The 27575-nt window shown below is 43.4% G+C and overlaps 1 protein-coding gene across 1 annotated transcript in view; it reads right to left on the bottom strand.

The window, feature by feature from the left end:
* lsamp (limbic system associated membrane protein) overlaps window positions 1–27575 on the bottom strand; it is a gene marked incomplete at its 5' end in the record, with an annotated part of 208363 nt that overhangs the window by 29602 nt on the left and 151186 nt on the right. The gene's annotated exons all lie outside the window — the stretch shown is intronic.

Below are 27575 nucleotides of genomic sequence, written 5' to 3'. Positions count from 1 at the left end.
ATTTGAAGGGGAAGTTAAAATATACGTCTATTATATTAGGTATTAGTGCTGTTCCCTTGACGTTGTAGTGCTTTCATAATAGGTATTGGCCAGGTAGACCAAGAGAGGGACTACCAAATCAAATAAGTTCTACCACTGTAATTGAGGTCAAGAAATACATCCATGACACTGTTACGATTGTCTCGTGAAATAAAGTGTCAAAATCAACCATCAACCATCAACCATCACTCAATCACTCACTACAGCAGCAGTAACTATGAAGAAATCCTGAGACTATTATGGCATCCGTCAAATCAAAGTGAAGATAAAATCATTAGCGATTAACAAAATGGTGACTTTCCAGTGAGAAAATTATGACTAATTTCAAGATCCATGAGTGTTCAGGATGAGGATAGCTGCCAGATGAAATGTGCTCTTTGCTCGACTTATCATGGAGCTTATTTCTTCTAATTATCTACATCATAATATGGAGTTATGTCAATCAAATGACACCTTAACCCATGTACAGGATAACATTATGCAAACTGGCTAAATGAGGCTATTCAGATATTCACATTATTTGATATATTTGCATATAAACATACACTGTAGCCAATTTGTCGTGTGATTTACATGCCTATGTATGTACTATACAGCACACATTTATAGTATATAAGATGAAGTTAGAAGAAGATGAAGAGTCAGAATAAGATGAAGATCGACATGAACTAATTTCCTTTATGGACTCCAACACTTTACCTGCCAATGCAAATAAAGTTATATTTTAAAGTGATAGAACAAATGATGGGTTTGATCCCACAGATCCCTTGGTATTCCTCTGAAAGATACAATCATCACTGGCAGTGTGGGATGTTGGAGGGTTGCTTTTGCAGCCAGACATACCGAGTCAAAGTATTAGAACATTGACTTAATCCCCGAGATGAGAAAGGATGGATTCTTGGCTGTGAAAAAAGATTGCGCCTCATGAAATCATCATCATCATCATCATCATCATCATCATCATCATCATCATCATCATCATCATCATCATCATCATCATCATCATCATCATCATTTATTTATTCGTACATGGAATTACAACAGTCCAACAGTACATATTAATATAATTCACCAAATTCCATGGCCGAAAGGAACAGGAAGAAGTAAATTATTATATATACCTGCCCCTACACACATACAACACACCGATAGACTTATTGCGTAAAACCAAACAGAATATACCCATTTTGCAAAAATGGAAACATCAACACAACCAAATTAAATCAACATAAATAAACTCATTTTGTGTATCTATCAGTCAAACTACATATTTAGGTTCATTCATTTATATACACACACACACACACACACACACACACACACACACACACACACACACACACACACACACACACACACACACACACACACACACACACACACACACACACACACACACACACACACACACACACACACACACACACACACACACACACACTATAAATAACCCTCCCTGCACTCACATTTTTACAGTAGTTAATAGTTAACTACAGTAGTACAGTAGATTAGCGACATGACTTTCCTGACTTCAAGAAGTACTATAAAGTTGTGAGACCTGAAGTACAACTTCACTTTCCTTACCTCTCTTACACACACACACACACACACACACACACACACACACACACACACACACACACACACACACACACACACACACACACACACACACACACACACACACACACACACACACACACACACACACACACACACACACACACACACACACACTATAAATAACCCTCCCTGCACTCACATTTTTACAGTAGTTAATAGTTAACTACAGTAGTACAGTAGATTAGCGACATGACTTTCCTGACTTCAAGAAGTACTATAAAGTTGTGAGACCTGAAGTACAACTTCACTTTCCTTACCTCTCTTACACACACACACACACACACACACACACACACACACACACACACACACACACACACACACACACACACACACACACACACACACACACACACACACACACACACACACACACACACACACACACACACACACACACACACACACACACACACACACACACACACACACACACACACACCTACACACACACACACACACATGGCTTTTCAAGTAATTAACACTAGAAGAAGTAGGCCTATGCCACTGGGTGTTAAGATTTTAACATGAAATTCCTCATGCACCACATAGTCCTAAATAACTAGACTATTAGTTTAAATGTCATCAGAGATAAATAAATAATTACAGACTGTTTAGATTTTTTTTTCTTTCCCCCTTTTTTCTTCATTGCTCATGTGATTTCACAACAGTGATGAAGACGAGGAATAGTCTATTGCGCATTACATTGGGGATGAATAGTGGACGGCCTGGCCTGCCCTCACATTATTCTCAGAGACCACTGCCCTGTTAAATTACTATGCCCTCACATTATTCTCAGAGACCACTGCCCTGTTAACTTACTACAGACAGTATGCCCTCACATTATTCTCAGAGACCACTGCCCTGTTACAGACAGTATGCCCTCACATTATTCTCAGAGATCACTGCCCTGTTAAATTACTATGCCCTCACATTATTATCAGAGGCCACCGCCCTGTTAACCTATTATGCAAAAACAAGTAAGCACTCACTCATCATCACTATACTGTAGCTTCCTTACACATGACTTAGAAATGTTGCCACACGTCAGAGACTGTACTGTTTCTGATGCACTGGTTATGAAAAGTCATTCCTTGCGCTTCTATGTCTGTGTGAATAAATTGTGTCGGAATTTTTTTTATGTTACAAGATACAAGAGTTTTATTTGTCACGGCATACAGGTATACAGTGAAATGCGGGGGGTCTTGCCCGCAACGATGTGCATAATACAATGTTGACTGCTGATCAGAAAGGTATGAAGCACACATTTTTCAAGGAAACCAGACCATGGAACCATGGATTGACATTGATTCTAATGATATTGTTTATGAGGAGCGCAAGCGGGTGCAAAGCATAACAATAGATTAACAGTTACTCCCATCGATCATATTTGAGCAAACATGTCGAACACAAGGGTGTATAACAACAACCATTGTATAAAGTGAAGGACAACGCCGGATGCCTGTGTCACAAACAAATCAGTGCATAGTCCTACGAATAAAATAATTGGAATGATTATATTATTTTCTTTTTTAATTAAATAAAGGGTAGTATGCAGCATAGTAACAGTTTATAATTATGTTACTATAATGTGTTTCAGTTGAGATAAATATCTTATTTTTATTTTATTTTTTTAAATCTTTTTCCCCCCTCCTTTTTCCTCCGATTTTCTCCCATCCCAATGTTAGTCGTTATGCCAATTCCCAATCCCCTTCCTGGTCGCTGCGCACTTACCCCCCACAGTCGGTCTGGGAGAGTGGAGGCTATCACATGCTTCCTCCGACACACGTCTAGCCAATCAACCGCTTCTTTTCACCTGGCAGCGTGGACTCTCACTGAGAGGGTGTAACGTGTGGAAGGATCACACTACCCCCCTTAGATCCTATCCACGCTGAGCAGGCGCCCCAACCGAACTGTAGGAGTCGCTGTTTACAACGACCCGGACCCACCCGCCAGCTTTCCCACCCTCTAATACTGCCAATTGTATTAGTGTGAACGGCCAGCCAAGCTGGTGACAACGCCGGGAGCTGGATTCGAACAGGCGAATCCAGCGTCTCCGGCGTTGGTGACGAACGCAATCTCCGCTACGCCACCTGACCGCCCGTAAATATCTTATTCTTAAGCAAATAGTAGGATGTGCTGAAAGCCTGGTTCTAGAGTTACTGTAACCCTTTCATGTGCATGTTTTTTTTGTTGTCGTCAGAAATCTATCTTAGAATTCTACCAGTTTATCTACAGTTTCAACTTGATACCATAACATTTTTGAATGGAATCAAATTTATTTCCTGTGGACAGTGTTTGCTAATAACAATAGCTAACAGGAAATAAACTGTAATAAACTGAGAGAGAGAGATGATGGTTAGAGAGAGAGATAGAGAAAGAGAGAGCACTGAGGGAGGAGAAGAATAAAGAAGAAATTAGAGGTAAAAAAGAAAAAAAATATATTTTCCGGGTTAAATATAAATATGGTTACTTATGGTATCACAGTGGCTAAAAAGCTGATAGCATCACGATGGTTTCAACCGGAAAAAATGTGCCGGAAGGTCTGGATTCTTACATATCTCGATGTGATTTATCAAGAAATATCTACAGCAAGAATTTTGGGTCTCAATGAATCCAAAATGACAATGTGGTTAGAAGTGGTGGAGAGAATAAAAGCTAGCATATAAAGGTAGTGTCTGGTAGGAACAAGTTATAATGGATGGATTATCCAATGGGGGGTCCGGGAGGGGGGGTACGAGCTAGAGCATATGTGTGTAGGGTACTAGATAACAGGTATTAGGGGTATATCCTGTATAAGACATTTAACTAAATGGTGATTTCATTGGATATGCACTGTTAATTAATGCTTGTATATCTTATCGTGTGTTGTCATGTTTGTTTATATGTTTGTTTAAAAAATTATAAAAAAATTAAATACAAAAGAAATATGGTTACTTATAGCATATTCTTGGATAATTACCACTCATTATTAGGTAATTACCGCGTAAATAAGTAGGTCAATACAGAGAAACAACAGCTGAAATACTAAGGAATGAAGTTACGCCCAACAAAAGTGAAGTCAAACTTGGCCACTTCGCTCCTAGATATTAGCCACCAGCAGGTGCCCAGTCAATGTGTAGAGTGAACATGCACTGTTTACCTCTGTAATGTATTGAAGTGGTGTTGTTGTTGTGGACGTGCGGTGGAGCACACTTGTGGGAGCCAGACGCGTGTTGCTCACTGTTTCTTTATTTTTAATTTTTTTTGTTAGATATTTTAATGCAACGACGAGGAGCCTTCAGGACAAGGAAATGGACCTTCAGCTTACCTGGTCATCGTAGCGTCATCTTTCACACACAAAAACTAAACAACGCAGAGAGAAACCTGCAACAAAACGGTTCAATAAAATGTCATGTTTTAGTTAGTAGCACCATGAAACATTATGCTACAAGTTTGTCTATATTGCATGGGAAAGGGAACCATCCATTTTGAAAGGATGTTGTAAGGACTTTGTAAAACCTGTTTCAGTTAGCTTACTCTGTAAATTGTAATGTCTTATTTATAAATGTTGCAGAATACCTACATGGTAAAAGTTTGGGTTGATTGCATGAAAAACCGAATAACCAGTTACAAATATTAAAGGTCCCCTGTCTTATAAATGGCATTTTACAGTGTTTATCATTGTTTTCTAGCAATGGGGGTTTGTATCAATGGGGTCTGTGTCTCTAATTCTCATTTGGCTCATCAGTCTAGTCTTGAGTTCACGAGATCCTCCCTCACTGAACTAAGCCATTCTGATTTGACTGTTTTGCTGACGTGAGTAAGGCACTGGTTGTAGTCACCGCCCACAATCAACAATTCGCTCAACAACAGAGCGAGTGGAATTACTGACACTTCCTCAAACGGGTTGACGTGTGCGGGTGCCGACAGAGACAGCAGAGAACGAGCGAGCGAGAGAGAGGGAGAGAGAGAGATAGAGAGGGAGAGAGAGAGATAGAGAGGGAGAGAGAGAGATAGAGGGAGAGAGAGAGCGGGAGAGAGAGATAGAGGGAGAGAGAGAGAGAGGGACACAGAGCATTTACACACAACCTCCCGATCGCACGAGCGGGGCAGGAGCTTCTCCACTCGCATATCACTGTCAAAATATCATTGCGCACGCTCACACGCGCGCGCCCGTATTCCGATCCGTGCAATAATATTCACAGGGGTATATTGTCATTTGAAACAAGTTACCAATGCATTGTCCCATGGGATTATGCCCACCCACGGCGACTGTGGGTGACTGTCACTCAAAGCACTTATGGGCGGAGCCGAGCCCAAAACAGCTTGAAATCTTGAAGTGGAAAAATGCTGCGTTAGAGTACTTTTTTTTATCCACTTTTTTCTCCCCATTTTCTATTTTTCTCCCATCCCAATTTCGTATTATCCAATTATTCCCTCCCCTGTCTTGAACGTTGCTAGACTATGCCTCCCACTGGTCGGCTGTAGTGAGGACAGAAGCCTTGCATCACGTGTCCCCTCCGGTACACGAGGAGGCAGCCTGTCGCATCTTTTCACCGCAGCAGCTTGAACTCTCAGTGGCGAGGAGTAACGCGTGGGAGGCTCACGCTGCCCCCGCTACTTCCTGTTTCCGCCGCACCGGCGTCACCAAACCGACCTGTAGGAGTCGCTGTCCACAACGTCCAATCCCCACCCACCGGCTTTCCCACCCTCTAACACTTGCCAATTGTGTTAGTATGAACGACCGACCAGCCGGTAGCAACGCAGAGAGCTGGGCTCGAACCCAGCGTATCCTGCGTTAGTGGCGAGCGCCTTGCCCACTGCGCCAATCAGCCGCCCCTGCTTTAGAGTACTTGATTAGAAATACAAAACAATGAATTCTTTTGAAAAAAACTTTACAGATATGTTCCATAGACTCACAGGAATTGTGTAATGTTGCCCAAATAGTGAAAGGAATAGCAAGACATGTCCCCTTTAATTAAGAGCCTGGTACCATGAAAACAAACACAGCTTCCTTTTACAGTACAGTTTTAGCTTACTTACGGACTGAGCTTACTTAATAACGTTGTGTAATATATATGTTACAAGTTTGTGTTGATTGTATGGAAAAGGAAATAACCAATTACAGTACAAAGGATGTGGTAAGAGCATTCTAAGATGAGTACTTTCCAATAAATGAACAGGACAGTACAACTTTAATTGATGATGATGATTGATGTGAATTAGTTGCCGACTTTCCTAGGAAGGACATGTCGTGGAATATATTATCATACCATTGTGGATCTGTATTGAGAGGTCGCTCTATCATGTATCAGCGTAATGTGTGTGTCTCTCTTTAAGAGACGCACACGATATCCAGTCAAAACAGTATTGTTATGAACCATGTTTGCCTTTCAGTATCCTTGTGTATTAAAACGAATGCTATATGGGCCATAAGTCACACCGTTTATGGGAACCACTTTGTTTTCTTGTAGGACAGCCATAACAGTAATTTTAACCAACCCTCCTGGTAATTTTCCAGCTTCTCCTACGTCATATGTTTATATCAATTGTGTATCAAATGTGTTTTCAACCGGGACTTCGGTCTCACTTTGTGGTCAGCCATTGTTTACACTGGTCTGATTTCTAACTGAGCATTCCTTATCATGATCAAGTAAGGAATAAAATCTATCTTCTATTTCTTATTCAACTTTGGACTCCGAAGTTATTTGCTCACATTATATTATAAATCTCCCATTACAGACACAATTAACCTAAACTAGTCACAACTACTCTGTACTTAGTTGAGTTGATGTAGTTGTAGCTGTAGTTTCTCTGTATTTACCTACTTATTTACATGGTAATTACCTAATAATGAGTGGTAATAATTACCCAAGAATATGCTATATATTTCCTGGGTAAATACTTGGTAATTAGGGAACTGTAAGAAGGTGTTACACTCCCAGACCAGCCCAAGTATGGGACAGTATAAACAATAAGAGTCACTACCCCACACAGGGAATTGACAGTGGTATCATAGCGCCATCTAGCGCTCACCTGCAGATGATGCAGTCAGTAAGGATCCTCTTTGATTGCATACAAAATATGCTGTGTTATCTGTTACGATTGGGGGTGATGATGAAGGTGAGGAGAACACAGTTTGCAGACAAGGATGAAAGAGCGGAGACAGAGATGAAGGGTGATACTTAATGAAGGGAATTTGACTGAATCCACAACCAAAAATACAAAACAAAAGAAAGGCACTGGCACTGGTCGCTAACATAACAAAGAGGCAAAAACAAGAAAAGGACAGGAGTAGACAGGCACAAACTCACTTGACAAAACACCAGGGAACACGGGCACGACACAGGGACAACGCGGAGACAACGACGCCACAATAACCCAACCAACCAACAAGCAATAAATACTGACACTAATTAATAATGAAAAACAGCTGGGGAGAGACAGGCACTTAGAACAAAACAATAATAAAAAACAACAGGAACAAGGACTAGGCTATACAAAACACAGAATCAGAATACCAACACAAAGAACAACCTAAACAGATAACACTTTTAACAAATAAACGAATTGCAACAACAGCATATTTTAATGCAATCAAAGAGGATCCTTACTGACTGCATCATCTGCAGGTGAGCGCTAGATGGCGCCATGATACCACTGTCAATTCCTTGTGTGGGGTAGTGACTCTTATTGTTTATACTGTCCCAGACTTGGGCTGGTCTGGGAGTGTAACAGAAGGGTTACCAAATAAACTTGGGTCCAAGCTCTTCCCTAGCAATGCAATTCCAGTGAAACTGTTTATAGCTTTAAATTGCCAGTAGCCGGCGTGACATCATCCTTAGAATGTAAGGTTCTCCCAATTCTAATCTCATGGTATGAGATTGTACACATGAAACGGTTAAACCATAAAGAAATTACCATTACTTGGTTGGATATTTTAACTGAAGAGGCTCCATGTGAGCTTTAAATAACACCATACGCATGGCAACAGTAGCTTACTATACCAACTCCATTCAAATACATGTCTTTTATCCAAACCAATGGTGGGATTGAGATGAGGTACTCTGTGCTATGTGACTGTTCCCTATAGTAAACTGTTACTGGCCACAGAACAATTCTATGCTGATTGGAAGATCAGTGGGATTGGGATCAAAGGCTTGAACCAGACCATATCGAATGCTCTCATCATGGACAGTCAGGGAGACCTGATTGGAGGGCCATATGATTGGACCTCAGTTGCCATGGAAATTCCATTGAAGCTTGATCATTTTCATTGCCTTGATTTGTTGCAGAATGGATCAGAGAGTCAAAGAGAGATAGAGAAAGAGAGAGCGAGAGAAAGAGAAAGAGAGAAATATATATATATATATATAGAGAGAGAAAGATATATATATATAGATAAAGAGTAATAAAGAGAAAGAAAGAGAGATAAAGAAAGAAAGAAAGAAAGAAAGAAAGAAAGAAAGAAAGAAAGAAAGAAAGAAAGAAAGAAAGAAAGAAAGAGAAAGATAGAACAAGAGAGAAAGAGAGAAACAGAGAGAGAGGGAGAGAGAGAGATAGAGAGAGAGAGAGAGAGCGAGAGAGAGAAAGAGAGAGATATATTGATTATGTGTGTGTAGTGTGTATATTAGAAAGCCTACCGTGGTGATGGTAACACTGCTATTTACTGTGTGTATCTGGATCGAAGGTCAGAGGGGTGGTGAGAGGAGGGTAGAGCGATGGAGAGAGATTGGTAGAGAGAGAATGGTTAGATAAGTGTTAGAGAGAGAAAGGGATAGAGAGTCCAGGGAGAAGAATAAATAATAAATTAGAGGTAGAGAAGTAAGAATGGAAAGAGGTTTGGATAGGAATCAAACCTAAGACCTCATCTCATCAGTGGAAAAACCTGTTTATATTGTATATGTACTGTAGGTATATATTACAATGATCTAGAGAGCAGCTCAATCATGAAGGACACCCAGTTTATTGGCCAAGTAACCGATCAATGTTCACATGGCTTTTGGTCTCATCTTCATGAAAAAAACATGACCCTCCTCACATGCAGCACAGCTCACATGTCATCTATCAAATGGAAACTAATACAGATAGATTGGTTAATCTTATCTGACGAGCAAGTGAGTGTGTGTGCTGTGTGTGTGCGTGTGAGTGTGTGTGCGCGCATGTGAAAATGTATTACTCGAGGATCTATCATGTGTTGTATGAATCATGTATCTATCTATCATCTATCTATCTATATATCTCCTTGATGTTCACAGGGCATGGAGAAATGGGTGATTTATTCTAAGTGTGTATATTAGAAAGCCTACTGTGACTGCTATACATTACCGTGCTTATCTGGGTGAAGGGAGGGGCAGAGAGAGATAGAGGGGGGGGGGGGTGAGAGAAGGAGAGAGCGAGATGGAAGGGTTAGAGGGAGAGATAGAGGGAATCGTTAGAAAGAGAGAGAGAAAGAAAGACATGCATACATTATTTCTTATTTTACATTTCCATCTCAGATCGTCAGTCATAAAAGAGAGAGATAGAGAGAGAGAGAGAGAGAGAGAGAGAGAGAGATAGGGTAGTACAGAGAGGAAGGGTTGTACATATATATATATAAATATAATATGGTGTGGTGGGAGAGAGAGATAGTAGGAAAGTCAGTGGGGAAGAACATAGTGACATTTGAAAGCACTTTTGGATATGTACACAGTACATCTGAATAAAATAAAGTATCCTAAATTACTGTTTGACGGTAAAAGTGTGTAGAAGCTTTGAAGTGTTGAAGCGTGTCCGGGCATGGGGCTGCGTAGGTGTCCACACACACCTCGTCCTCTTTGATTGGCGACTTGACTTTCCTGACTTCAAGAAGTACTATAAAGTTGTGAGACCTGAAGTACAACTTCACTTTCTTTACCTCTCTTACACACACACACACACACACACACACACACACACACACACACACACACACACACACACACACACACACACACACACACACACACACACACACACACACACACACACCACACACACACACACACATATTTTTGGAGACGTTCACAGAAAGGTAAAGAAACAATATACGTATTTTATGGCAATAACGTTCAGGTTTGCTCGACCCGTGAGATATAATCAAAATATTTTCAGCTGCTTTTTACTTCCATTGAAAGCCCTGGGTCTCCTCTTTTTTAGGACTACAATGAATTTGAGACGGCGTAATTTCCTCGCGACTAAATCATCCGCTTTCCGAAATTTTTTATAAACTCATATTTAGCTAATCACACTTAAAAACATTTGTAAACAAACATAGTCTGAGAAAGGCATCTGAGAAAGGCGTCTGAGAAAGGCGTCTGAGAAAGGCGCTTTTCTCTTTAAATCCAATTTATTATTATTATTTATTATTATAGTGCTGAACATATACACTTTGACTGCTGTTTTGATATGCTTAGGGTCTGTACTCTTGAATTTGAAAAAGAAACACAACATTAATTAATACGGACTGTATTGATCTATTTATGATGTGAAATAAATCTCAGCCCGATACCTGCTCTTCATCCTCACTGCTCCTCTCCATCCTCACTGCTCCTCTCCATCCTCACTGCTCCTCTTCATCCTCACTGCTCCTCTCCATCCTCACTGCTCCTCTTCATCCTCACTGCTCCTCTTCATCCTCTCTGCTCCTCTCCATCCTCACTGCTCCTCTCCATCCTCACTGCTCCTCTTCATCCTCTCTGCTCCTCTCCATCCTCACTGCTCCTCTCCATCCTCTCTGCTCCTCTTCATCCTCTCTGCTCCTCTCCATCCTCACTGCTCCTCTTCATCCTCACTGCTCCTCTTCATCCTCACTGCTCTTCATCCTCACTGCTCCTCTCCATCCTCTCTGCTCCTCTCCATCCTCACTGCTCTTCATCCTCACTGCTCCTCTTCATCCTCTCTGCTCCTCTCCATCCTCTCTGCTCCTCTCCATCCTCACTGCTCCTCTTCATCCTCACTGTTCCTCTCCATCCCCACTGCTCCTCTTCATCCTCACTGCTCCTCTTCATCCTCACTGCTCCTCTTCATCCTCACTCCTCTTCATCATCACTGCTCCTCTTCATCCTCACTGCTCCTCTTCATCATCTCTGCTCCTCTCCATCCTCACTGCTCCTCTTCATCCTCACTGCTCCTCTTCATCCTCTCTGCTCCTCTTCATCCTCTCTGCTCCTCTTCATCCTCTCTGCTCCTCTCCATCCTCACTGTTCCTCTTCATCCTCACTGCTCCTCTTCATCCTCACTGCTCCTCTTCATCCTCTCTGCTCTTCATCCTCACTGTTCCTCTTCATCCTCTCTGCTCCTCTCCATCCTCTCTGCTCCTCTTCATCCTCACTGCTCTTCATCCTCACTGTTCCTCTTCATCCTCACTGCTCCTCTCCATCCTCACTGCTCCTCTCCATCCTCACTGCTCCTCTTCATCCTCACTGCTCCTCTTCATCCTCACTGCTCCTCTTCATCCTCTCTGCTCTTCATCCTCACTGTTCCTCTTCATCCTCACTGCTCCTCTCCATCCTCACTGCTCCTCTTCATCCTCACTGCTCCTCTTCATCCTCACTGCTCCTCTCCATCCTCACTGCTCCTCTTCATCCTCACTGCTCTTCATCCTCACTGTTCCTCTTCATCCTCACTGCTCCTCTCCATCCTCACTGCTCCTCTTCATCCTCACTGCTCCTCTTCATCCTCTCTGCTCCTCTCCATCCTCACTGCTCCTCTTCATCCTCTCTGCTCCTCTCCATCCTCACTGCTCCTCTTCATCCTCACTGCTCCTCTTCATCCTCACTGCTCCTCTTCATCCTCACTGCTCCTCTTCATCCTCACTGCTCCTATTCATCCTCACTCCTCTCCATCCTCACTGCTCCTCTCCATCCTCACTGCTCCTCTTCATCCTCACTGCTCCTCTTCATCCTCACTGCTCCTCTTCATCCTCACTGCTCCTCTTCATCCTCACTGCTCCTATTCATCCTCACTCCTCTTCATCATCACTGCTCCTCTTCATCATCACTGCTCCTCTTCATCCTCTCTGCTCCTCTCCATCCTCACTGTTCCTCTTCATCCTCACTGCTCCTCTTCATCCTCACTGCTCCTCTTCATCCTCTCTGCTCTTCATCCTCACTGTTCCTCTTCATCCTCACTGCTCCTCTCCATCCTCTCTGCTCCTCTTCATCCTCACTGCTCTTCATCCTCACTGTTCCTCTTCATCCTCACTGCTCCTCTCCATCCTCACTGCTCCTCTTCATCCTCACTGCTCCTCTTCATCCTCACTGCTCCTCTCCATCCTCACTGCTCCTCTTCATCCTCACTGCTCTTCATCCTCACTGTTCCTCTTCATCCTCACTGCTCCTCTCCATCCTCACTGCTCCTCTTCATCCTCACTGCTCCTCTTCATCCTCTCTGCTCCTCTTCATCCTCACTGCTCCTCTTCATCCTCACTGCTCCTCTCCATCCTCACTGTTCCTCTTCATCCTCTCTGCTCCTCTTCATCCTCTCTCCTCTCCATCCTCACTGCTCCTCTTCATCCTCTCTGCTCCTCTTCATCCTCACTGTTCCTCTTCATCCTCACTGCTCCTCTTCATCCTCACTGCTCCTCTTCATCCTCTCTGCTCCTCTCTGCTCCTCTTCATCCTCACTGTTCCTCTTCATCCTCACTGCTCCTCTTCATCATCTCTGCTCCTCTCCATCCTCTCTGCTCCTCTTCATCCTCACTGCTCTTCTTCATCCTCACTCCTCTCCATCCTCACTGCTCCTCTTCATCCTCACTGCTCTTCTTCATCCTCACTCCTCTCCATCCTCACTGCTCCTCTTCATCATCACTGCTCCTCTCCATCCTCACTGCTCCTCTCCATCCTCACTGCTCCTCTCCATCCTCACTGCTCCTCTCCATCCTCACTGCTCCTCTCCATCCTCACTCCTCTTCATCCTCTCTGCTCCTCTCCATCCTCACTCCTCTCCATCCTCACTGCTCCTCTTCATCCTCACTGCTCCTCTGCATCATCTCTCCTCTCCATCCTCTCTGCTCCTCTTCATCCTCACTGCTCCTCTCCATCCTCACTCCTCTCCATCCTCACTCCTCTTCATCCTCACTGCTCCTCTTCATCATCACTGCTCCTCTCCATCCTCACTGCTCCTCTGCATCATCTCTCCTCTCCATCCTCTCTGCTCCTCTTCATCCTCACTGCTCCTCTCCATCCTCACTCCTCTCCATCCTCACTCCTCTTCATCCTCACTGCTCCTCTCCATCCTCACTGCTCCTCTTCATCCTCACTGCTCCTCTTCATCCTCACTGCTCCTCTTCATCCTCTCTCCTCTCCATCCTCACTGCTCCTCTTCATCCTCTCTCCTCTCCATCCTCTCTGCTCCTCTTCATCCTCACTGCTCCTCTTCATCCTCTCTCCTCTCCATCCTCACTCCTCTCCATCCTCACTGCTCCTCTTCATCCTCTCTCCTCTCCATCCTCACTGCTCCTCTTCATCCTCACTGCTCCTCTTCATCCTCTCTCCTCTCCATCCTCACTGCTCCTCTTCATCCTCACTGCTCCTCTTCATCCTCACTGCTCCTCTCCATCCTCACTGCTCCTCTCCATCCTCACTGCTCCTCTTCATCCTCACTGCTCTTCTTCATCCTCACTGCTCCTCTCCATCCTCACTGCTCCTCTTCATCCTCACTGCTCCTCTTCATCATCACTGCTCCTCTCCATCCTCTCTGCTCCTCTTCATCCTCACTGCTCCTCTCCATCCTCACTCCTCTCCATCCTCTCTCCTCTCCATCCTCTCTGCTCCTCTTCATCCTCACTGCTCCTCTTCATCATCTCTCCTCTCCATCCTCACTGCTCCTCTCCATCCTCACTCCTCTCCATCCTCACTGCTCCTCTTCATCCTCACTGCTCCTCTTCATCATCTCTCCTCTCCATCCTCACTGCTCCTCTCCATCCTCTCTCCTCTCCATCCTCACTGCTCCTCTTCATCCTCACTGCTCCTCTCCATCCTCTCTCCTCTCCATCCTCACTCCTCTCCATCCTCACTGCTCCTCTCCATCCTCACTCCTCTCCATCCTCTCTCCTCTCCATCCTCACTGCTCCTCTCCATCCTCTCCACTACTCTTCATCCTCACTGCCGCTCCCCTGCTCTCCATCCTCGCCACTCTTTAATGCTCCCCCACTCATGTGAGGAAGAAGACCGCTCCAAACTCACTCAGTTGTGAAAGCCGACACTGGAGTTGATGGTGAGTGGTTTTGGCAACTTGAGCTGATAGGCTACTGTTTGAATTAGTCCAGGCGGAAATGTGGAGGAGGAGTAATTACCTTCTTACAGAACGCAGGCAAGGTAATATCATTTCCATTGTGGTAATGGGGCTGTTGTGCCAAAAGGCTATGTAGTATAAAAACATTGACCTTGATCATCACAATGTAAAGAGGCAGAGCACACACACATTTCCCAAGGAGCAGTGAGTGAAGCCTAGTCTCTGGTCATCTCATTTTCAACAGGGTTGATGGAAAATATGGTCTTATCATGATAATTAGGCTACAGACTTGTTTACTGTAAGTAGCCGATACTGTGAAGGTATCACAACTAATCTGACATTGATATGATGTGATATATTATTGTTGACAATTCAAATTGTCATGACAAATAATATGCCAGTAACTTCTCAATAAATGTTTGCTTATAATAACGTGGCTTTGACAATGTAGCATCATGAGTGGCCTTGACTGGCTTGTGTGACAGATATTAAAAGGTGCTCCTTGCTCAGATGAAATTAACAGAATTATATATTATAAAATATTAAAATATATAATGCCCTCCCCTCTGTCTAATAATAAAATGCCTTGCTTTCCCTGGAGCTCAAAATAAACCCCATAACTGTTTCCACTAAGTGGCAATAATGCATAAAATTCTGTATTCAAACCACCACTGAATCTCAAATGAGGAAGAGGCAGTGTTGTCTTCTGGGTAGAAAAAAGGTATCAGTTTACTGAATGTGCCTCTCATGGTGCAGCAGCTGTGGGAATACTTTGACTGTACTGTGTAGATAGGAAGTGCACACTCTAGCTTTGCATACAGGCTATTTCATGATCCCCCAAAACATTTCGACACCGTAGGTTGAGAACCATCGACACCACAGAACTACTGTGGCACCCCAACAGTACAGAAAATACTTCTCTGTGAATTCACCTATCCAGTGGCGTTTTTATATGTAAAATGTTGGCGGGGCAATGATCTTTTCTGGCCTGGCGGCAGTGTTGCGTTGCTGATTTCAAAGCTGGTTGCACAGTGTTTTAATGACGCCACGTGCACGCACGCTCCAGGGCGCGCGCGCTCCCGCGCATGCGCATAAATGTTCCCTCGCATAAGCACAGACTAAAGACAGTGCCTAATTGCCTCTACGAATGGAATGTAACACATTTCATTCACAAGTTTTGTGTGAATGTATCTGAGAACGTATTTGAACACACCTGACGACCGGCGCTATTGTTATGCAAAGTAGCCAGGTGGGTACTTAGCGAGTTGGCGCATCAGTCGAGTGCAGCGCATTCCTGTGTGCACGCACGCGCTTCTGCTCACGGAGCCGGTTGCACAGTGTGCAACCCCATCCCATGAGTAACGCACCCCTGCCTGGTGGTAGGCGTGGGGGGGGGGGGGAGTGGATGTTTTAGTGTAAAAAAAGAAAACACCTTATTTATTGCATTCTGATGATTTCTTTTGCAATTTGTGATGGATTAAATTAACTGCTAATATAGAGCTCAACGCCACTGAAGGCCACACCAAAGCACACATAGGCAACTTTGACAACCACATTGTCTATTCTGTGACAACCACATTATGACAACAACCTTGTCTTTAAACATGACACTACCATCATCAAGTGATTCAACACAACAGCATTGCCAAAGCACGGACCAGGACATCAGGATGATATCACTCACCAAAGCTGTGGGCTTGAAGAGCAAGGCAGCATTGGCTTTCGATGCTGGCCAATGCGCTAAGTCGCGGCTGTCCCATTGTATTGCGAGTAAATGTTTTTATCCTCTTTAAGATGGAAAAGTTCCTCTCTGACTCAGATCTCATAGGAGTTGTTATGATGATTTTCAGCAGACTGACAGTCTCAGTAAAAGCCTCTTCTAGGTTGTTCTCATGGATCATCCATCCAATTAACGGTTACCTTTGCAAGCTGTGACGTTTCACGTGGGGCTAGGAGCTCCGAGCCCCACTTGCAATGAAATTGATGTGAATGATAAAACACCCTGAGCATGCACACTTGGATTTCCCCCCAGTACACCTTGCATTGATAGAGAGGGGCTAGCCCCATTCGTGCTATTTGAGACCTAACGATCGTTAGAGAACACAATCTGAAACAGCAAGGCAGAGAGATGACATGAACTAAAATATGAATACAATTTACAATTTGGTAACATTGATACATAATACATTTGAGCAAATAATAGGCAAATCATTAAGAATGAATAACATTTGCAACAACTATCTGCTCCCGGCTGCCCTTGGGGGGAAGGACGACGGGATGGGTCAAGCGCAGAGATTCTATCTCATCGGCGACCCAAACAAAATGTGTGTTCCTGTGTGTGTGCCGCCCATCGCATGTGTGTGTCACTGCATGACGAATAAAGACTTCTTCAAAGTCCAGTTATTATTATTATTATTATTATTATTATTATTATTATTATTATTATTATTATTATTATTATTATTATTATTATTATTATTATTATTATTATTATTATTATTATTATTATTATTATTATTATTATTATTATTATTATTATTATTATTATTATTATTATTATTATTATTATTATTATTATTATTATTATTATTATTATTATTATTATTATTATTATTATTATTATTATTATTATTATTATTATTATTATTATTATTATTATTATTATTATTATTATTATTATTATTATTATTATTATTATTATTATTATTATTATTATTATTATTGTCTGCAGTTCTTTTTGGTGACACTAGGTGGGGCTCCTTCCCCTAATGACCAGTCGCCACTGCACCTATCTCAAACCATGCCCTCTTTTCTTCATCCTCCAATCACAACTGTTGCTTTCCAAAGTTTGCCCAAGGGAAGCAACAGTTGTGATTGTAGGATCAAGAGAAGCGGGCAGGGCTTGAGATATGTCAATAAGACATAATAGCCAACCAACCAGCAGTCTACCCATGACACACTCAGGATGGAACGGAACTGGAAAATACAATGGCATCTGCAAATAAATCAGTCATGATACGTTGCAGCTCCTTATGGATATGGAAGATGTTAAATGAGGCATTCCAGCTGAAATGACCAGTCATTATTGTTTTGAAGCATATTAAGTCATATTGAAATCCCTCTGTGGATTGACTCGTTTTCTTAGAAAATGAAGAAAATAAATGGTATTTTTATGTGACTTCAGTTCATTGAAAGTTCTCAAGTATTAGGCTACATTAACAACTGTATCAAAACGCAGGATTGATTTCAAATGGCTACAAGTAAGACCCCTAAGCAATAAAAACACATCTAGCTTTCATTTAGTGCATTTCAATAAAGAGGCAATGACTTTAAAACATCTCTGAAAAACTGCTTTTCCACCTAAACTTGGACAAAAAGCTAAATGTTGGTTTTCCGCCACAGTCTATCATGTATCCCGGTGCGGGGCATATTAAAAAGACAATGCATATTGCTCAATCCATTCTGCTTTGTCTGAAAGCGCTGTTGCCTGGGGGCTATGCTACAGCAGGCTGAGGGCTGGCTGGGTGGGGAAAGAGAGAGAGAGGGGGGCTGGCTGGGTGGGGAAAGAGAAAGAGAGGGTTGGCTGGGTGGGGAAAGAGAAAGAGAGAGGGTTGGCTGGGTGGGGAAAGAGAGAGAGAGGGCTGGCTGGGTGGGGAAAGAGAAAGAGAGGGTTGGCTGGGTGGGGAAAGAGAGAGAGAGGGCTGGCTGGGTGGGGAAAGAGAGAGAGAGAGGGCTGGCTGGGTGGGGAAAGAGAGAGAGAGGGCTGGCTGGGTGGGGAAAGAGAGAGAGAGGGCTGGCTGGGTGGGGAAAGAGAAAGAGAGGGTTGGCTGGGTGGGGAAAGAGAGAGAGAGGGCTGGCTGGGTGGGGAAAGAGAAAGAGAGGGTTGGCTGGGTGGGGAAAGAGAAAGAGAGAGGGTTGGCTGGGTGGGGAAAGAGAGAGAGAGGGCTAGCTGGGTGGGGAAAGAGAAAGAGAGGGTTGGCTGGGTGGGGAAAGAGAGAGAGGGCTGGCTGGGTGGGGAAAGAGAGAGAGAGGGCTGGCTGGGTGGGGAAAGAGAGAGAGAGAGGGCTGGCTGGGTGGGGAAAGAGAGAGAGAGAGGGCTGGGTGGGGAAAGAGAGAGAGAGGGTTGGCTGGGTGGGGAAAGAGAGAGAGAGAGAGGGTTGGCTGGGTGGGGAAAGAGAGAGAGAGGGTTGGCTGGGTGGGTGGGGAAAGAGAGAGAGAGGGCTGGCTGGGTGGGGAAAGAGAGAGAGAGAGAGAGGGCTGGGTGGGTGGGGAAAGATAGAGAGAGGGCTGGCTGGGTGGGGAAAGAGAGAGAGAGAGGGCTGGCTGGGTGGGGAAAGAGAGAGAGAGAGGGCTGGCTGGGTGGGGAAAGAGAGAGAGAGAGGGGTGTGAACGTGGCACACTTCTACAAATGTCTGCTGAAGACTGATTTGCATTGACTCTGTGATTTCACGTTTATGTCAACAACAAGTACGAGTCAATTTGCCATATCAATATAACAGCTCTGTAGGGGTGAAGGTCAGAAGTGGTTGTTGCTGGTGTGAACACACACGCACACACACACACGCACGCACACATGCACAACAGATCGCTAATGCTGTCGCATCCCTGATGAAGACGGACAGGAGCACTTGGATTGGTCCCCAGGGCACGGCCCCAAATCAGGGATGGGTCAAGCGCAGAGACTCAAGCGCAGAGACTCAATCTCATCGGCGACCCAAAACAAATTGCATGTGTGTGTTCCTGTGTGTGTGCCGCCCATCGCATGTGTGTGTCACTGCATGACGAATAAAGACTTCTTCAAAGTCCAGTTATATAGTTATATATACACACACACATACACACACACCACCATCAAACACATGTCTGTGGGGGCTGTGGCATAGTTTATAATGTTGGTTTGGACAGCTTTTTTGGACAGAGAGAGAGAGAGAGAGAAGAGAGAGAGAGAGAGAGAGAGAGAGAGAGAGAGAGAGAGAGAGAGAGAGAGAGAGAGAGAGAGAGAGAGAGAGAGAGAGAGAGAGAGAGAGAGAGAGAGAGAGAGAGAGAGAGAGAGAGAGAGGCAGGCCTGTGAATCGCATGTCGGCAACTTCCAAGTTGGCAACTGTGTGATGCTCGTTTGCATATGCTCATGCATCATTCATTAGAATCACTTTACCATGGTGTGAGACGTTACATTTATTTTCCAAATGCTAATTTATGGTAAGCAGCTGATTTGGGAAACTTCTGAGTTGAGCAGCACAAGTGGCTTTGCTCTGCTATTTATTTAATTTAGTCTCCACACATTTGTGAGAATATGACGTTTGTGTATGTATGTGTATGTGTGTGTACAGTGTTAGCTCTATCTCCTAACACATGGTGCCTATCAGTGTGCTTTAATGATGGGCCAATATTAGCTGGTTCCTGGCCAGACAAATGGACATAGACTGAAAGAAACATTTGATCTTTTGGCAATGGTACGTCATGTATTTTGTTTTACATTTTATATCACCTAAACATAAAATCTGGGCACCTTATTTGTCAAACACTTACCCCAAAGTTGCTGAAACTTCTCCAAGTTGCAGATGAAGAGTCTGTCTATTTACTGGGGGGCTGCCCGCTGCCATGATGAATCCAATACGACTTGTTGTGAAAATAACACATGTTCTAACCAAGATGTCAGCCCCCATAAAAGTGAAAGATATTTCATTTTCTTGTGTTAATGTTTTTAAATGTTCATGTGTTGACGTTATGGTTCTGGTTGGTGTGGTGGAAGGCTGTCTGGTGCTTCCCTCAAATACACGTTTTCCCATTGTCTACCATTCCCCCCTCACGTATATACCCCCTCCTTCCCCTTCCATCCCGTCACGCCTCCCCCTTCTCCACTTCCCCAACCCAATCAACCCCTTTGACCTGGAGACAACCCTTCTCCTCTCTACTATAAAGACGTAAAGACGTTTTACTGGATTCTGGAGCTCTCTGTGGGTACGTCTGGCCAGTATCCACTTTGAGTCATCCGCTATAACTCTGATTTACTTGTACCTATTTAGGTATAATAAACCTGTGTTTAACCAAGTCTATATTTGACTAAGTACATTCATTGATCCGGGTATATTATTCCTCCACATTGGTCTTGTGCATGTCTTGTGTAATATGCCCATTAAACTGTGCAGCATTAGCTTCAGACCATGGTAACAACACTGGCTGGCCAACATTTATTTTGTTTCTACCTCCTCTTTGTTCAGTGGTGGAGTTGTGGAATGATTTTATAGCTTTATTCTTTTTTTTGCAGACATTGAGCATATTTGATGCCTGGGAATCGACGGCCACTTCTAGATTTTCGATGCAGGACATTTCTTGCAATGCCATTGGAAAAGTGTGCAAATTTGGCAATTTGGCAAAGACTCTGCCCAATGGATTCAAACACATTGTGCCAGCCCAACCTTGGCTGGAGTTGAATGGGAGGGCCAAATTCTTGAGTACTGAACTGTTTCACACTACACAATAATCTGTGCTGACTGTTGGTTCTGACCATCATATAACTTCCTTTTGGTTTGGAAACATCACATTACCTAGTTTGCTGGTAGAAAATTCAACAGCTTTGTAGGAGATGTGAGCTGCAAACTCCGAGATGAAAGCACATTGGGACATCCTGATTATAACTGTTTGTAATGGTGATGGTCACATTTGATTGCTTACATATACAATGCACTACCAAAATTGTACTATTTCACTATCATCTTACTGTGTCAACAGAGCACATATTTCTGTCATGTGGGAAGGGGAGTGAATCCAATTCAATTGCATGGCATTTCATCAAAAACGCTGTCAGCTATTCTCATGTGTCCTACATCGCAGCTTGCTGCAATTATTTAATTCTAGAACTTTATAAGCCTTTAACCTCTTAAACTCTTAAACCCTAGCCATATTTTCAGAAAATTCGCCTAAAAGTATATACCCAAGTAAATGGAAGATTGCTCCACTTCTACAAGGTCCATTTGCATGTTCTTGGTATCTAGGGACATCTGTGGATGTATTCCCAGTGTCAGAAATATTGTGTCTGTTACTATGCCTGAGTAAATTGTAATGAACCAAAGGAGAATATAAATTATTATTACCTTTTCTTTTTCCCATCTTTGATGGTGAATAACACCATGCTAACTGTTACAAAGGATCAGATTAAACCGAATATATATATTTATTGATTGATATATATTGCATAATATTTGTATATCGTTTGATATCCCTTGTATATTCCTTGTACATATACACGGAATATCCCTTTAGCCTAGTACAGACCATAATATTTCATTCTCCTATTGGACAGCGGTCCACAGGCGCCAAGGCCATGCCTCCAAAGTCAGGTTCAAAGTCACCGCCGGGGACATGCCTGGACATGAATGGTATTGCGCAAGGATATGAGACAGGAATAAAGCTGGTACTAGTTTATTCATCTAAGCGTATAAATACGGCGCAGGTGAATACAGAAGTATGTTACCCAATAAGTTGAAGCCTCACCCACGATACGACGTGCAGTGAAGTATGGCCTGTTTGGCCCCAAATAGAGCATTGAGACCGCGTGCGAATTAATAACTGAAGTGTCAGAGTTTGGCGCTATACCGTCGAGTGTGACATATTCTATTAAGTCAGTAATAGTCTAATTGTGTATAGTGTATCGTGCGGCTAAAGTTCTACAGTGACCAGCATCACCAACGTTTTCCTCGTATCAGCTAGAGTGCTTATCCAGGCTGGGCTGCTTTCATGGCGCTTTCACCCGAGGAGCCCTAGACGAGGACCGTGTGGACATGTACACTGGATTATCTACCCGACGACTGCATAGCCCATTACGGCTGGATTATATTTGCTTTTGGTCCTGTGATTAATGGAGCGGAGAATCGCCGACGCCCACACGTGTGTGGGATTTACCCTGTGAGGAGCCACGTCGAGTCTGCCCCTCAGAAGCCTGAGGCAGGCTAGCTTTCTTCCCTGTGGAGCTACAGGCTACGGAGAACAGCTGTATTCATCTGTGGATCAAGATCTTATTGCACCGTCTCCCGTACTCGGAGTCTCCTTATCATCGTTGACCCAGACTCTATTACCGACAGATCCTCTACCCTTGCTGGCTTACAACCGGGGGGACCCTTCCAGTATCTCCCGCTATATTACTAGTGTACCATAGATATAATTCCCTAAGATTCAGGTTGTATAATTACCTCCTGCGTAACCAGAGAATGGACATTCGTTATTGATTTGCCTACGCACATTCCTTTGCCTTATAAGCGCATTCAAAGTGAAATAGAGAAGTATATTATGTACCTTTTGCTGCAATAAATACTTAATTACAACTTTGTGTGGAACCGATTTCATTGTGGGAAGTGTTCATCATTATATATATCATGTACTGTATGGCCAGTAATTAAAGTACATAAGACGGTAGTGGTTTAATGATACCATACTTATCAATACAGTCAGGGAATTGTACCCCTCAGTTACACTAACATTGACCAGACGTGAAACATTGCCACTGAGCTCATTCAGCACATTCTTGAGATCAAGTGTACAAAAATTCTAAGCAAATTAATAAAGGGCAGATGATTTACAGGGGGATTTGTAGATACAGTGCTGAATTTTGTCATCCGGACACATGCAATTTGAAATATGAATATAGAATAGAGAATATTAGGCCTATAAATTAACTTATTATAGCCAAGTCACACATCTATGGATCTGGCCAAATCTCCTCTTTCCAATGGCAGAGTTAAATCTGGATTTAGTACCACCAGGCGCCCGTTACAGGGCAGCAAAGACTGTGAATGAAATATACTGTATGTACAGTTCCTTTTGTATAATAGCTCCACCATTTTTCACCAATGAGATATAATCACGAAAATAACGCAATTTCATTTTCACGTTAGTCGGTGGCAGCTTTGACAGCGGCTGGTGTGAGCTGGGTCCATCGAAAGCCCTGGGTCTCCTCTTTCTGCGTAATTTCCTTGCATCTAAATCAATGCAATGTGCAGAGATTTTTATAAACTCATATTTAGCTAATAACACTTAAAATCATTGGTAGACAAACATAGTGCTGAAAATATACACTTTAATAAAAAATATACACTTTAATTTATGATGTGAAATAAATCTAAACCCAGTCCTGCAAACTTAGCATAAAACGCCTGTCGATTGCATACTGAAAGTAAATTGGATGCTATTCAAGAACCATTTGTAGCAGATGCACAAGTCTGGCCTCTTTTGAAACAATCACTCTGAAATAAAAGTTTTTTTCATTTTCATTTTGCAAACAGATGCCTGCAGATCTATATCCTCTATAGTTATTAGCTGAAAACACTGTGGAGGCCAGAGCCTGAAGTCTCACACAACAACAGATCAACAACAGATCAGTGCAACAACAGATTAGTGTAACAGGTTAATATGTTCCCCTTGTGAATTTCGCCAAAACACCCTTTTTCATTGTTTTGTTGGAATCTCCTACCTTTGTTTTGGTGTGGATGCTGAACGTGTAGCAGGTATATATGTGTAATATACTGTTATGTATTCCACGAATAATCCTTCCCTCACGTTGTATTTTAATTTGTTTATTGTTATTTTTATTCCCAAAGTCTTTTATTTTGAAATCGTCACTTCCTGCCGAAGTGACGAAGTGACGTATTTCTTCATGCTAGTCTATACTGTGTGCTTGAACAGGTAGGGTGGTCGCTCATAATCTCTGAACATATCTTTAGTCTAGGGGAACGTTATGATTGTTTAAATGTGTAGATAAGTTGCCGGGCAATGACCCAGTTGTATATAATAAGTATCTATGTTAAAGATGAGCAGTTGTGCACTTTTTGTGAAGCTATTTAGAAGTGGTGACGATCTTTTGTGTGTGACACATGTTGTGTAGGCTTCAACCTGACACTGATATATTTTCCCATTGTAGCCTGTGAACTGAGGGCGCCATCTTGTGGCCAAGATAAAACAAGACAAGACATTAACCCTGTTTTGTATCTGGCTTAACAGGTAAATGAGTCAATCTTATTAGTGGTTTTGTATTATTTTAATGTATCTGTTTTAACAGGTGAATGAGTGACCCATATTGTTTATTTTGTATTGGTTTATTGTGCTGTTTTATTCCATGTGTTATTTCAATGTGATTCAAAATGGAGTCTATACTGTGTGCTTGAACAGCCTGTGAACTGAGGGCGCCATCTTGTGGCCAAGATAAAACAAGACAAGACATTAACCCTGTTTTGTATCTGGCTTAAAGGGGAACTCCAACATTTTGGGAAATTAGCTTATTTAACATCTTCCCTGGAGTTAGACAAGAAGATACATACCTTTTTTGTCTCTGTGCGTGCATTTTAGCTTTGGGAATAGACGCTCCGTTAGCATAGCTTAGCTTCATCACTGGAAGTGAGGCAGGACAGTAGCCTTACAGTGCCTTACAGTGTATTGCAAGGTCTGACATTGACCAAACTTGATATGCATGACCTTGGTGGGCTCTAGGTCAACTCCTGAAAAGGGGGTCAATGTCAGACTTTGCAATCAAAAGTTAGGGGGCTAATAACCCTTGCCATAATTTCAGTGCGCCCCCTAACTTTTGATTGCAAGGTCTGACATTGACCCCCTTTTCAGGAGTTGACCTAGACCCCACCAAGGTCATGCATATCAAATTTGGTCAATGTCAGACCTTGCAATACACTGTAAGGCACTGTAAGGCTACTGTCCTGCCTCACTTCCAGTGATGAAGCTAAGCTATGCTAACGGAGCGTCTATTCCCAAAGCTAAAATGCACGCACAGAGACAAAAAAGGTATGTATCTTCTTGTCTAACTCCAGGGAAGATGTTAAATAAGCTAATTTCCCAAAATGTTGGAGTTCCCCTTTAACAGGGCCATTAAAGAGCCTGAGATGCAGTGCTGCCTCCTGCCTGGTTACTGACACCACACAAGAACACAACGCAAGCATAATCTATCGGTTACATTAGCGCAATTTGTGCTTGGTGAGACAGGCACACATTCATTCTCTTGCGTACAGTACGCTTTTACCGCTTCTCGGTCTCAGAAAACCAACTCAAGTAAGATATCATTCTCTTCAGAATCTCATTGGCTACACAAACTGTCAATAATTTTCAGCGTCAGTGGGGAATTGTCCGGTCATTGAGAGGTGAAACCAGAGGTGGTCACTTTCTTGAAACTGACGCTCATTGGAAGCACGTAATAGGTCAAGCGGTGTGTCAATCAAACAGCGGCCATTATAGATTTCAACTGATGTGTTGGTTGAGAGGCAATAACACAGCATAACGTCGACAGATGGCTGTAATGTGTGCCATTAGCTGCCAGTGTTGATAGTGGTGCTCAACTACCCCTTTAACCTGTTAAGCATCAGGCGGCTCGACGGCAGGCCGTCGTGCACGTCGCGGCACTTTGCGCTCGTCTGTCGACTCTACTCAACCTATTATGTGCTTCCAATCTCGGGTTACAAGACCAAACAACCAACGAGTGTCAGTTTCGGACAAGTGACCACGTCCGGTTTTGCCTGGCCCTGAACGGACCAGTCACCTCTGATGCTGAAAATTATTGACTGTATTTGTAGCCAATGAAATTCTGGAGCAGACGGTATCTTATATGATGGATGATTACTACGATAAAGGGAGAGAAGAAGCTGCCAGTGTTGGTAGTGGGGCTGAACTTCCTTTAACTTTACAAGCCGTCAGCTGCCAGTGTTGGTAGTGGGGCTGAACTTTAACTGCACAAGCTGTCAGCTGCCAGTGTTGGTAGTGGGGCTGAACTTCCTTTAACTTTACAAGCCGTCAGCTGCCAGTGTTGGTAGTGGGGCTGAACTTTAACTGCACAAGCTGTTAGCTGCCAGTGTTGGTAGTGGGGCTGAACTTTAACTGCACAAGCTGTCAGCTGCCAGTGTTGGTAGTGGGGCTGAACTTTAACTGCACAAGCTGTCAGCTGCCAGTGTTGGTAGTGGGGCTGAACTTTAACTGCACAAGCTGTCAGCTGCCAGTGTTGGTAGTGGGGCTGAACTTTAACTGCACAAGCTGTCAGCTGCCAGTGTTGGTAGTGGGGCTGAACTTTAACTTCACAAGCTGTTAGCTGCCAGTGTTGGTAGTGGGGCTGAACTTTAACTGCACAAGCTGTTAGCTGCCAGTGTTGGTAGTGGGGCTGAACTTTAACTTCACAAGCTGTTAGCTGCCAGTGTTGGTAGTGGGGCTGAACTTTAACTGCACAAGCTGTTAGCTGCCAGTGTTGGTAGTGGGGCTGAACTTTAACTTTACAAGCCGTCAGCTGCCAGTGTTGGTAGTGGGGCTGAACTTTAACTTCACAAGCTGTTAGCTGCCAGTGTTGGTAGTGGGGCTGAACTTTAACTTCACAAGCTGTTAGCTGCCAGTGTTGGTAGTGGGGCTGAACTTTAACTGCACAAGCCGTCAGCTGCCAGTGTTGGTAGTGGGGCTGAACCAACACATGTGTCTGAGCTGGAAAACAACAGGCCTGTTCATTTCTCGCTACACCAGCCATGGCACCGTTATGCACAGCAGAGCAACACAGCCAGCTGTTTTCTGACTGCTGTCATCCCCCCCCCCCCTCTCTCTCTCTCTCTCTCTCTCTCTCTCTCTCTCTCTCTCTCTCTCTCTCTCTCTCTCTCTCTCTCTCTCTCTCTCTCTCTCTCTCTCTCTCTCTCTGTCTCTCTTTCTGT

The sequence above is a fragment of the Notolepis coatsorum genome (genome assembly GCF_963971535.1).
Source record: "Notolepis coatsorum genome assembly, chromosome: 1".
Classification (NCBI taxonomy): domain Eukaryota; kingdom Metazoa; phylum Chordata; class Actinopteri; order Aulopiformes; family Paralepididae; genus Notolepis; species Notolepis coatsorum.
This window is presented reverse-complemented; position numbering and strand designations above follow the sequence as displayed.